Source organism: Gracilinanus agilis, chromosome 2 (genome assembly GCF_016433145.1).
Source record: "Gracilinanus agilis isolate LMUSP501 chromosome 2, AgileGrace, whole genome shotgun sequence".
Classification (NCBI taxonomy): domain Eukaryota; kingdom Metazoa; phylum Chordata; class Mammalia; order Didelphimorphia; family Didelphidae; genus Gracilinanus; species Gracilinanus agilis.
Window position 1 is genome coordinate 57,728,282 of NC_058131.1, and position 11,678 is coordinate 57,739,959.

The window sequence follows — 11,678 nt, forward strand, 5'->3', positions numbered from 1 at the left end:
CAAAGACCTGTCAGACCAGTCTCTTTGCCAAAGGGCACTCGCTCCCCCAGGCCTGTGCAGACAGGCCTCACTCTGACCTCTGGTCCTTGGGCCTGGCCGCTGCCCCTCCTCCCCCCAGCATTCTCCCTAGAGGGAGCATCTTTGCCACAAGGCCTGCACACACCCATATTCCCTGGCAAGAAATGAGAAGGACTTGGCGGGTGTGGGCCCATTCTGGGCTTGGAAACTAGCTGAAAAGGGGAATGGGAGGGGAGATTGAGAGAAGGAGGTATCCCTGAGAGGAGGGACCTTTCTTCTGGAGGGTGAGGACAGCCCTCTCTTTTGGGTTAAAAAAAATAAAATAAAAGAGAAACTCAGAGCTGTGTGATGAGGTAGAGCTGGAAGGGTCCTTCTGGGGAGCCCCCAGGCCTTTCACTGGATAGCAGGGCTGGGGGACATCCAATTTGCCTCTTTTCTGGGGCCCCCTTAGCATCTCTAAACCTTGGATTAAGGAAATCTGAAAAGGTAGCCTCCATGCTGTCTAGAATACCACAGAGGGATCCCTGCACCCTTCCTGGCCTTAGCAAGTTCCCAAAAATTCAGGGCAAGGAAAGGAAAGATTCTTTTCTCCCTCACACTCAAATCTGATCTCCAAGGTCCAGATTTAATCAGCTGGGCCAGGGCCGGAGTATCTAACAGGACAGGAAGCTTGACAAGCCCCCCTGGGTATTGCTGATTTTCTTTTTTTTTTTTCTTTTTTTTTTTTTAAACCCTTGTACTTCGGTGTTTTGTCTCATAGGTGGAAGAGTGGTAAGGGTGGGCAATGGGGGTCAAGTGACTTGCCCAGGGTCACACAGCTGGGAAGTGGCTGAGGCCGGGTTTGAACCCAGGACCTCTTGTCTCTAGACCTGACTCTCACTCTTGCTGATTTTCTAATTCCTATAACCTTGCAAGGTTTGTGGGGTGGGGAGGAAGACTATGCCTATCTCAGGAGAGAGTGTGGGCTGGAGGCAGTGTAGGAGAATGCAATTTAGACCCAGAAAACTTGGGTTCAAATCCCAGCTCTGCTCCTTACTACTTTGTGTGACTTTGAGCAAGTCACTTAGGGTTTCAGTTTTGTCCTCTGTAAAATGGGGTGGCTGGACAAGACGGCCTTGGCTCTCCATCCCATTCCAGGAACACGATCTTGGGATCTAAATAAAAGGAATCTTAAAGATCACCCCGTCTATTAAAATCACACAGCATTCCAGAGTTGGGGCCGGAAGGGATGGTAGAAGCCTTGAATCCAACCCCCTCCAAGGTCCTTTCCCATTCTAAGTCCATGATCCTGCGACCTGGTTGCTGTCCCTTCTTTCACAAAGCAAGAGAAGCCCAGAGAAGGGGGAGCTTTGCCTTCAGCCAGCCGAGATTCCAAGCCCCTAAATCCCGAGAGCTGGGGGCGCCCAGAAGCCTCTGCTGCACCAAATCCCGAGGATCAGCAGAAGCCAGTGGCCAGAGGTGAGGTGAGCAGAGCAGGCGGTACCCTGATAACCAGGGCGCTCTGCAAGGGGGAGATAAATCTCGCCAGCATCCAGGAGATGCGTTCCGCTCCACACTAATAGCGTTTGTCAGGGCATTTGGGGCCCTGAGCATCCTTCCTGGGGTCTGAAGGGGGGAGGCCAGCACACAGGGACAAGGAAAGAGCGGAAAGCGACAGCCGGATCACAAAGACCGTGTCCTCTGGAAGAGGAGATAAACCTTGGGAGGAGGAGAAAGAAAAAAAAAAAGCCAGCGCGAGCCGCTGTTTAGGCGATGTACCACATGCTGACAGGGCAAATGTGAAGGCTTTTACGGCCACATGGGTTTCCATTTGCAGTTATTCATAGCGGAGGCCAACACTTTATCTCACTTACATTATGTGCGGCCACAATGCAGACACTTGTACCGAAATGCACTCGGTTCCCTTAGAAAATATTAATATGTAAATGTCACTCTCTCCCAAGACCAGAAATGAAATGCCCGAATGGAAGATTCGTTGCTGGGAAGATAAAAACCTTCCCAGGGAAGAGAGAGAGAGAGAGAGAGAGAGAGAGAGAGAGAGAGAGAGAGAGAGAGAATACTCAGGAGAGAAAATGACAAGAAGGACCAAATGGTGTGAGAGATGAATCGCTGGTTGGGGTGAAGGGGGGTGGGAGAGGAATAGCAGGCTGGTTAGTTCTTCCCTTGCCCTTTCTGGTCCCCTTATTTATTTATTTTAAAACCCTTACTTTCTGTCTTAGAATCCACACTAAGGATCCATTTCAAGACAGAAGAGTGGTAAGGGATAGTGGTTAAGTGACTTGCTCAGAGGCACACAGCTAGGGAGTGTCTGGGACCAAATTTGAACCTAGGACTTTCCTTCTGTAAGCCTGGCTCTCTATCCACTGAGTTCCCTTGCTGAGGAATACCTTGTTTCACAGATGAAGAAACAAAGTTAAGGGACTTATCCAAGATCACTCAGCTAGCAAATGGCAGAGCTGGAACCCACCCAGGGCTCCTGACTCCAAATTCAGTGTTCTTTTAACTACTCCTTGTTGCCTTTTTAAGGAAGGGCATAAATAGAATTATGGAGCTTGGAAGGGATGGCTGGTGAGGGTCCCCAGCCCCATCGGATATACTGAGAAAATAACTTGAAGGCTTTGTCAGGGAGGTATAAGGGGAGGAAAGCAGTTCACGGAAATCATTGCTGGCCTTCTCAGCCTCCCTATTTCCCTGGAAACCATCAAAGAAAAAAAGCTGTCACTGAGAAAACATCCCTCCTGCTTTCACTAAAGCATCTGAAGCCTCGTTGTCCATCACCATCCCTCTTCCTCCCTAGGGGCAGTTAGCTATCTTCTTCTCGAATTCTCCCCCTGCATCCCTCCTACCTGTGCCCCCCCCCTCAAATTCCTGCTCCATCCAGTCCTAGAGTTGTCTGACCAGGACACACCACTCCCAGAAGGCCCATGGGGGGACGCTGGCTCTCTTTCTCTCCCTCCAACCCCAAGCTATCTCCCAAAAAGCCACCAAATTGTCTTCTTACCCTACCCCCTAGAATCCTAGAAGACAAAAGGCCAACATCAATAAATTAAGACGAAATCTAAAATGAACTCCAAATCCTTCTGCAGCTGCTGGACCTCATTTCACCTGCCCTTCCTATGTGGCCCCTTTGAAAAAATGATCTACCGAGTCTCAGAATGACCTGGAAGGTCAGAGGCTAAAAGCAACAGCTGTTTTGGGTGCATTTGTTTTGTTTTAAATAGTTGTCCACTCTAGACTTGACCTTATAGAAATCCCAGAGTCACAGCTAAATGAAATTGTCTTCTGGCTATCACTTGGGTGCCCCAGGGTGATGGGTCCCTGTACATCAGTCTCTACACTCAGGTCTTGGGGTGTCCCAGGGGGTGGATTTGAGCTTGGGATAGAGGTAGAGAGAGGTGGGCATTTCAAGAAGAAAAAAATCATTCAAGAAAGCTGCAGTGTCTGCTAGTCAGCAAGCATTTATTATGCACCTACTATGTTATGGGCTTCAGACACAAAGAAAGGGTGGTGGGGAAAGGCCAGCTTAGTGGCTCAGTGGATTGAGAGAGGCCCTGGGTTCAAATCTGACTTCAGACACTTCCTATGTGACCTTGGGTGAGTCACTTATCCTCCATTGCCTAGCCCTTAACTGCTCTTCTGTCTTAGAAGCAATACTTACTGTGGATTTTGTCTTGGAATCAGTTTACAATATTGATTCTAAAAGGGAAGGGAAGGGTTAAAAAAAAAAGGTACTGCTCTTATGGAGTTCTTTGGGGGAGGCAGTATGTAAACAATCTTTTATCAAGAAGATGTAGGCAGGATAAATTAAAGATGATCAACAAAGAAAGCATCCTCAGAATCCCAGACCACTTGGGCTGGAAGAGACTACACTATTGTCTTTTGGGGAGACTACACTATTGTCTTTGGCACAGATGGGGAAACTGAGGCCCAGGGAGGTCAAATTACCTTTTCTACATCCTCAAGCTAGTCAGTGGCAAGGCCAGGACTTGAACCCTAGGTCTTCTCAAGCCCAACCTAGAGTTTGTTTCATCCCTCCCAGGCACAGCATACTGCTCTTTAGAAAAGATGTTTAGTGTTTGTGGGGAGGAAACTGTCACATCAGGGGAGCCTTCCCTTCCTCCTTCTCAGCTCCCCCAAGAAGCTGTGGCCCCAGTGGAGAGAGATGGGTCTCCTCCAGCACAGGCTCCCTTCCAGGAAGGCTCAGAGAGGAAGTCTTGGCTTGGACCCTGGGCCAAGTGTTCTTTCAGTCTCACTAGGGCAGACCCTTCAGTCTCCATCCCTTTTTTCCCCTTCTCATCACCAGGGTCAGTTCAAGGAGTGTGGCTGGCCCAGGAGAAGAGAAAAGGAATTTACTTGGAAAACCTTGGGAGGAGAGAAGAGGGGAAAGGGAAGAAGAGAAAGCAATTTAACCTTGGAGCCTCCTCAGTCCCTCCAGCCTGAACTGAATGATTTGGGGTCCCGGGGAGGGAAGAAAAGCTAAACTAAAAGCAGCTGGGGGGTAGGAGTGGGGACAGATGAATTCAGGGCCCCTTGGGAGTTTTCTGGACTCCAGAAGTCTTTATAATAGATTTTGACAACAGTCTTTTTTTTTTTTAAGTGAACAACAGAATACATGAATCCTATGTTGCATGTGGGGTGTGTGTGTGTGTGTGTGTGTGTGTGTGTGTGTGTGTGTGTGTGAGAGAGAGAGAGAGAGAGAGAGAGAGAGAGAGAGAGAGAGAGAGAGAGAGAGATTGACCCCCTTAAGGAAGATGTGCCAAATCATTAATTAATTCCTTCTCTTATCAAGAAGGTGGGTGGAGGGTAGAGAGGGGGAGCCAAAGATGATTTCCTGAGTCAACCATTTCATTCAAAATACTTTAGGGTATTAGGCTTGGGTTTGAATCCTGATTCTCCAATTTACTACCTGTGTGACCCTGAAGACATGCAGCTTAATTTTCTCATCTGTAAAAATGGAAAGGCTAAGGGGGGCAACTAGGTGGCTCAGTAACGGAGAGTCAGGCCTGGAGAAGGGAGGTCCTGGGTTCAATTCTGGCCTCAGACTCTTCCTAACTGTGTGACCCTGGGCAACTCACTTAACCTCCACTACCTAATCTTTACTGCTCTGCTACCTTGGAACAAATAAACGGTATTTTTTCTAAGATGGAATGTAAGGGTTTAAAAAAAAAAGAAAGAAAAGGCTGGGGAGCCAGTTAGGTGGCTCAATGGATGGAGATCCAGGCCTAAAGAAGAGAGGTTCAACTCTGGCCTCAGATACTTCCTAGCTGTGTGACCCTGGGCAAGTCACTTAACTCTCATTGCCTAGCTTTTACCAACTCTTCTGCCTTGGAACCAATATACAGTATTGTTTCTAAGACACAAAGCAAGGGTCAAAAACATTTATTTTAAAAAATGAAGAGACTAGGGGGGCAGCTGGGTAGCTCAGTGGATTGAGAGCCAGGCCTAGAGACAGGAGGTCCTAGGTTCAAATCCGGCCTCAGACACTTCCCAGCTGTGTGACCCTGGGCAAGTCACTTGACCCCCATTGCCTACCCTTACCAATCTTCCACCTATAAGTCAATACAGAGAAGTTAAGGGTTTAAAAAAAAAAATGAAGAGACTAGCATGGCTGATTGGGAAAGACCCTTTGGCCTCTAAATCTGTGCCTCCAGTCTCCTTTGCTGATTCTTCACCCTTATCATACCCCCTGCCAGTAAGTGTACCTCAAGGCTTTGTCCTGGGCTTCCCCCTCTCTCCACTGTATTTGTTGACCCCTCAGCTTCCATGGGTTTAATTATAATCACTAGGAGAATAACTTCCAGATCTGTATATCCAGCCTTAGTCTTTTTCCTAAGCTTTAATCCCACATCATCAATCGCTTCTTGAACATTTCTTTTTTTTTTTTTTAACCCTTACCTTCCATCTTAGAATTGATTCCATGTATTGGTACCAAGGCAGAAAAGCAGTAGGGGCTAGACAATGGAGGTTAAGGGACTCACCCAGGGTCACTCGATGTCTCATTTCTCTATTTGTATTTCCAGTACCTTGAACAGTGCTAGGCAAGTTACAGACACTTTCTAAATGCTTGTTGATTGATTGTTTGACTGACAAAGCCCTTTTCTTCCTAACCACCTTGTGGGGCAAGTAGGGCAGGTATTATGATTCCCATTATATAGAGGAAGCAACTGAAACCCACAGGGGTCAGATAGCTGCCTGGATTTAGAATCAGGCAGATCAGAATCCCTTCCAGATCTAAATCCATAATTTTCGCTCATCTCTCTTATTTCACACATGAATTTAGGAAATAGATTTCTCTAAGGATCACATGACTAGTAAGCGGCAAAGTGAGATGGGAATCTGGGTCTCCTGAATTCCAGGAATCATTTACTCTAGCTTCCATGGGTCAGTGAAAAGAGATTCACAAACTCTGAAAGATTAGATTAACTTTGAGGAAGGGAGGGAAGAGGATTGGAAAGAGCACCAGGATTCCATTTCACAGACTCCTCCAGCCAGCCAACTGGCTGACACCAACATGGCCCCCATTACTTGCTACCAGTGTGATGTTGGGCAAATCCCTTCTCTTTTCTGGATCTCAGTTTCCTGAGACTGGGTCATCGCTCGGGTCCCCTCTAAGTTCCATGACTGATTTAACGGTGCCCCAATTTGGTGGGAGATCTCCGGCCCTTCTGTAATCTTCTAAAGCCCAACCCCGAGCCCTTGCAACAGATATGCAATGAAGTCAGCGTTGTGTCTCTGCTAACAATCGCCAGGCTAATAAGACATTTCCCCCCTCCCCCCAACCCTGGTGTGATGGGAATGCTTTGATATCAGAGTGGACTCTAATGGGTTCGGTGGAAGGGACCCTTAATTTATTACGTGCCTGTAATTGATGTTTATATAAAGTAGCTCTTACAGCTATTCAAAGTGAGAGATGAAAAGCAATCAATCAGCCATTTGCCTCAAAAGAGAGGGAAGAAAACACCACAGATATCAAAAACATCCCCGAAAAAATAACAGGGAGGGTGTTGGATTAGCACACTGACACTTTGAAGCTAAGAGTTTCAGCCACACAGACAGACTGCTGATTGGGAGAGGGAGAGGAACAAGAAAGCACCCAAGAAGGCAATTTGCAGCCAGAGGGACTCGAGTCAGGAAGGTCTCCTTTTCCTGATAGTGATGGGAAGTCCGGACTCCCATTTTCAGACCCTGGCAATTTTCCCCCAGCAGACAGATCGCTCCCATCTTGCGCCACTCCCCGCTCCTTCCAGGCTATCTACTGAAGCTGGCAGTGCCTCTGCCTACCCTCTCTTCCCCAGGAATCCTCTGACTCCCAGCTCTGTGCCTCTACTTAAATACCTTCAAAACATGTGGTTTGGGGGCAGCTGGGTAGTCCAGTGGATTGAGAGCCAGGCCTAGAGACGGGAGGTCCTAGGTTCAAGTCTGGCCTCAGGCACTTCCCAGCTGTGCGACCCTGGGCAAGTCACTTGACCCCCATTGCCTACCCTTACCAATCTTCTGCCTTGGAGCCAATACACAGTATTGATTCCAAGACAGAAGGTAAGGGTTAAAAAACAAAACAAAACAAAACAAACAAACAAACAAATAAAAAAAAAACACGCTGTTCTAGGACTCATGCTTCAGTGTAGACCTGATCCTGCTCTGAGATGCCAGTCTGGCAACTTGGTTTCCTAAAATAAAATAAAATAAAATAAAATAGAATAAAATAAAATAGAATAAAATAAAATAAAATAAAATGAAATATAAAAGGATCATAGACTTAGAACTGGAAGGGATCTCAGAGCCCAGCGAGTCTAACCCATCAGTTTATAGATGAGGAAAATAAGGTAAAGAGTGGTTAAATTACTTGTCCAAGGTTACAAAGCTAGTGAGTGTCTCAGGAAGGGTATGAACCTAAGTCTTCCTGACTCCAAGTTCATTATTCTATCCCCTGATGTTTCTTATAGATCCTCGCTCTGGAAAGGACCTTTGGAAACTCTCAGATCAAAACCGTGCTGTGCTGTGTGACCTGGACCCCCTCTGGCAGATTGGAGAAGCCTTTGGCTTCCTCAGAATATTTATTATTAGACATCATAGACATAATCTATAAATGTAATATACATAATAAATAAAAGTAAAAAAATTCAATTAAGATATTGTCATTGACATATTTTAATAGAGGACCCCTCATCTAGTTTGACCCCCTCATCTTACAAAAATGAGAGTGAGGCTCAGAAGGGTTAAAGTATAGATTTGAGACCACCTAGCTAGTAAGACAGACAGGGTTCACATTTTACTCTTCTCTGTTTAATTCAAGTGTTCTTTTTATTATACCAGGCTATAATGATTTGCCTACAGTCCCATAATAAACCTGGGACTGAACCCCAAGTTTTCTGATTCTCAAGTCCAGGGCATTTTCTGTAACACCCCAGTCTTTGACACCCATCCCCGCCAGGAGAAGAGAAAGAGGAACACTGCACTGCAGGGCTAATGCTCAGCTAGTACCAGGGTAGCTAGATGGCACAATGGATAGAGCACCAGCCTAGAGTCAGGAGGTCTTGGGTTCAAATTTGTCCTCAGACACTTCCTAGCTGTATGATCCTGGGCAGGTCACTTAACCCTGTTTGCCTCCATTTCCTCATCTGTCAAATGGGCCATTTCAACATCTTGGGGGCCGCTGGGTAGTTCAATAGATTGAGAGTCAAGCCTAGAGATGAGAGATCCTGAATTCAAATCTAGCCTCAGATACTTTCTAGCTATGTTATCTTGGACAAATCACTTAACCCCCATTGCTTAGCCCTTGCTACTCTTCTGTCTTAGAATTGATACTAGGACAGAAAGTAAGGGTTTAAAAAAATGCTTAGCTAGCACTGAATCCATAAACTGTCCAGTGACTGAAATCAGGAAGCCCTAAGCAGCCACACAGGGGGCCCTCCAACTTGGTCTCTTAGCCTCTTACTATGTAATCCATTTTACCAACTCCCTCTCTATCTTTCTCTACTGGCTTCCTCTCCTGCCCCAACCCACATGCAGAATTTATCTCCATAAACCCCTCTGCCCTCCCTGTTCCTTCCTTCTCATAGTATCTCTTCCCTGACTGCCACGATTGTTTATCTGGACTTTTGAGTCCTACCATTCTCATTGCTACAGAGATGGCAGCAATGTCAGATCTGGGAGAGCCTTAGAACCCAGAATGTCAGTGCTGGGAGGCTCTCAGAAATTAGAATGTCAGCCCTAGAAGGGCTCTTAGAACAGAGAATGTCAAAGCTAGGAGGTACCTTAGAACACAGAATATCAGTATTGGGAAGGACCTTAGAATAGAGAATGTCAGATCTGGGAGAACCCATAGAACCCAGAATGCCAGAGCTGGAAGTCCTCTTAGAACTTAGAATATCAGATCTAGAAGAAACCTTAGAACAGAGAAGGTGAGCTGGTAAGGACCTTAGAGGTTAGAATGTTAGAGCTAGAAGAGACTTTAGAACAGAGGTCAGAGCTGGGAGACCTCTTAGAGCTTAGAATATCAGATCTAGAAGGGACCTTAGAACAGAAAATGTCAGAGCTAGAAGGGACCTTAGAACAGAGAAGGTCAGAGCTAGAAGGGACCTTAGAATAGAGAATGTCAGAGCTGGGAGACTTCTTAGAGCTTAGAATATCAGATCTAGAAGGGACTTTAGAACAGAGCAGGTAAGATCTAGGAGGGCCCCTGAACAAAGACTGTCAGAGCTAGGAGAACTTTCTTCACTGTGCTCTCTGCTGTCTCTAATACTATCTCATTTGATCTTCCCAACAACCTTGGCAGGTGGATGCTGTTACTATCCCTGTTTTACAGTTGAGGAAAACAGAGACAAGGAAAGCTTATATGGCTTACTCAGGTTCATATAGTTAGTAAGTGTTTGGTGGCAGAGCATCCGGATTTGAACTCAGGTCTTTCTGACTCCAGACTCGGCACTCTATCCACGGTGCCACCTCCCCAGCAACCTTTATTTTTTATAAAGGAGACAGTTAGGGCCCAAATTAGTAAAATGACTGGCTTAGACTTAAGAGTCACACTTCTAGCCAGGGGAAGGACCAGGAAGAAAGCTCATTCTCCTGATTCCCTACCCAGATCTCTTTCCACTCTGTGGTCTTCCTGGGAGCTCTCTGCTCTGCCCCTGCCCCCCTAAGCTGCCCCTACTCTTTGAAATCTCCCTCATGCCACCCTCGCTTGGATGGGGAGGGCAGAAGCCAGGGAGATATCTCATTCAAGAAAAGAGAATGGAGGGAGAAAACCAACCAACCAGCCTGAACATGCCACCAAAGCCAAAGTTGTGAGGCTGCCTTCCCAATGGGGTTCCCTCCAACCCTTGCCTGTTCCATCACCCCCTTCTGTTTTTTGTTTTTTTGGCCACCGCCAGGCACCAGGAACAGCCCCTCCCATAAGGCAGGGTTCCGGAAGCCTCCGTTATACCCCTGTGAGCACAGCTGCAGAGATGGAGAGAGGTCTCCAGCTGTGTGTACTGGGTACAGATGTGGGCGAAGGCGGCACACTCATGGGGTCCTGGCTGTGGCTGCAGATTTTCAGGGCCCCCTCAGGGGGCAGGGCCCTCGGGGGCAAGGCGGGCAGGAGAGGGTCCATTCCAACCCCGCCTGCCTGGAATTGCTACCCACATTAAGAATTTATCAGCCCAGAGGGGAGAAGTCTTTAGCTCAGGTTTTCCCGGAGTGGCATCTACGGCAGTGGCAAAACTTTGCTGCTGGGAATCAAATTGAAATTCAGCCCCTGGAGTATAATAAAAACACTGGCTCATCGGGTTCTTTCCTTCCAGGGGCTGCTCCAAGATCCTTCCTCCGCTGCCCTTACAGAGGAGAAGTGGAGGGGGCTGGCCTCGAGGGGGGAGCCGGAGGCTGGGTGAAGGCAGAGGCGAAGCAGAGAATGGCAGCCCAGGTGCGGTGAGTTAAAGGCTTCTCCAGCCTGGGCACAGCCAGCCCAGCCTGCTCAGCAGCGGCCTGTTTGAACTGGTATATGGGCTGTGTGCAGCCTCTAATAAACCCCCAGCACTTGGGAGTCACATTCAATGCGGTTCCAACAGGGGAGCCATACGTCACCAAATCCAGCAAAAATTTGTGCTAAATTGAATCAATCCATCTTGGAAATGGCTCTTGTCAGCCTCTGTCAGGAAAACCGTCTGCAGGGGAGGAAGGGAGGGAGACCGGGAGGGGGGAGGAGAGCCCAGGAAGGGGGGAGGAGAGACCAGGAGGGGAGAGGGGATATGGGGGGGCAGTGGAGCTGGCAGATAATGGCACCGGGAAACCCAACGGCCTAGCCCAGGCTGCCCAATGATAGGGGTTTGAGGGTGACTTAAAGGCATGGAATTACCAGGAAGGGGGCATAGACTGGACAGGGTCGGGGTTAGGGGAAAAGGGGTCCCAGGTGAGAGCCAGTCCTCCACTTCTACCTCAGCCCCACCCTAAGAACAGCAGCAAGAGGTAGCTGAGTGGCTAAGATGCCTAATCAAGAGCCCCAAACAAACCAAACACTCCCTCCCCCCTGCCTCCCCCTTTTCCTCCCTCCTTCCCCCATCTCTTCCCAGCCTCTTCTCTTCTTCCCTCTTTTCTCTCTCCCTCACCCCATCTCTTTCTAGCCTCCTCTCTTCCTTCTTCCTTTCCCTCTCTCCCCCTCCCTCCCCTTCTCTCTTTCTAGCCCC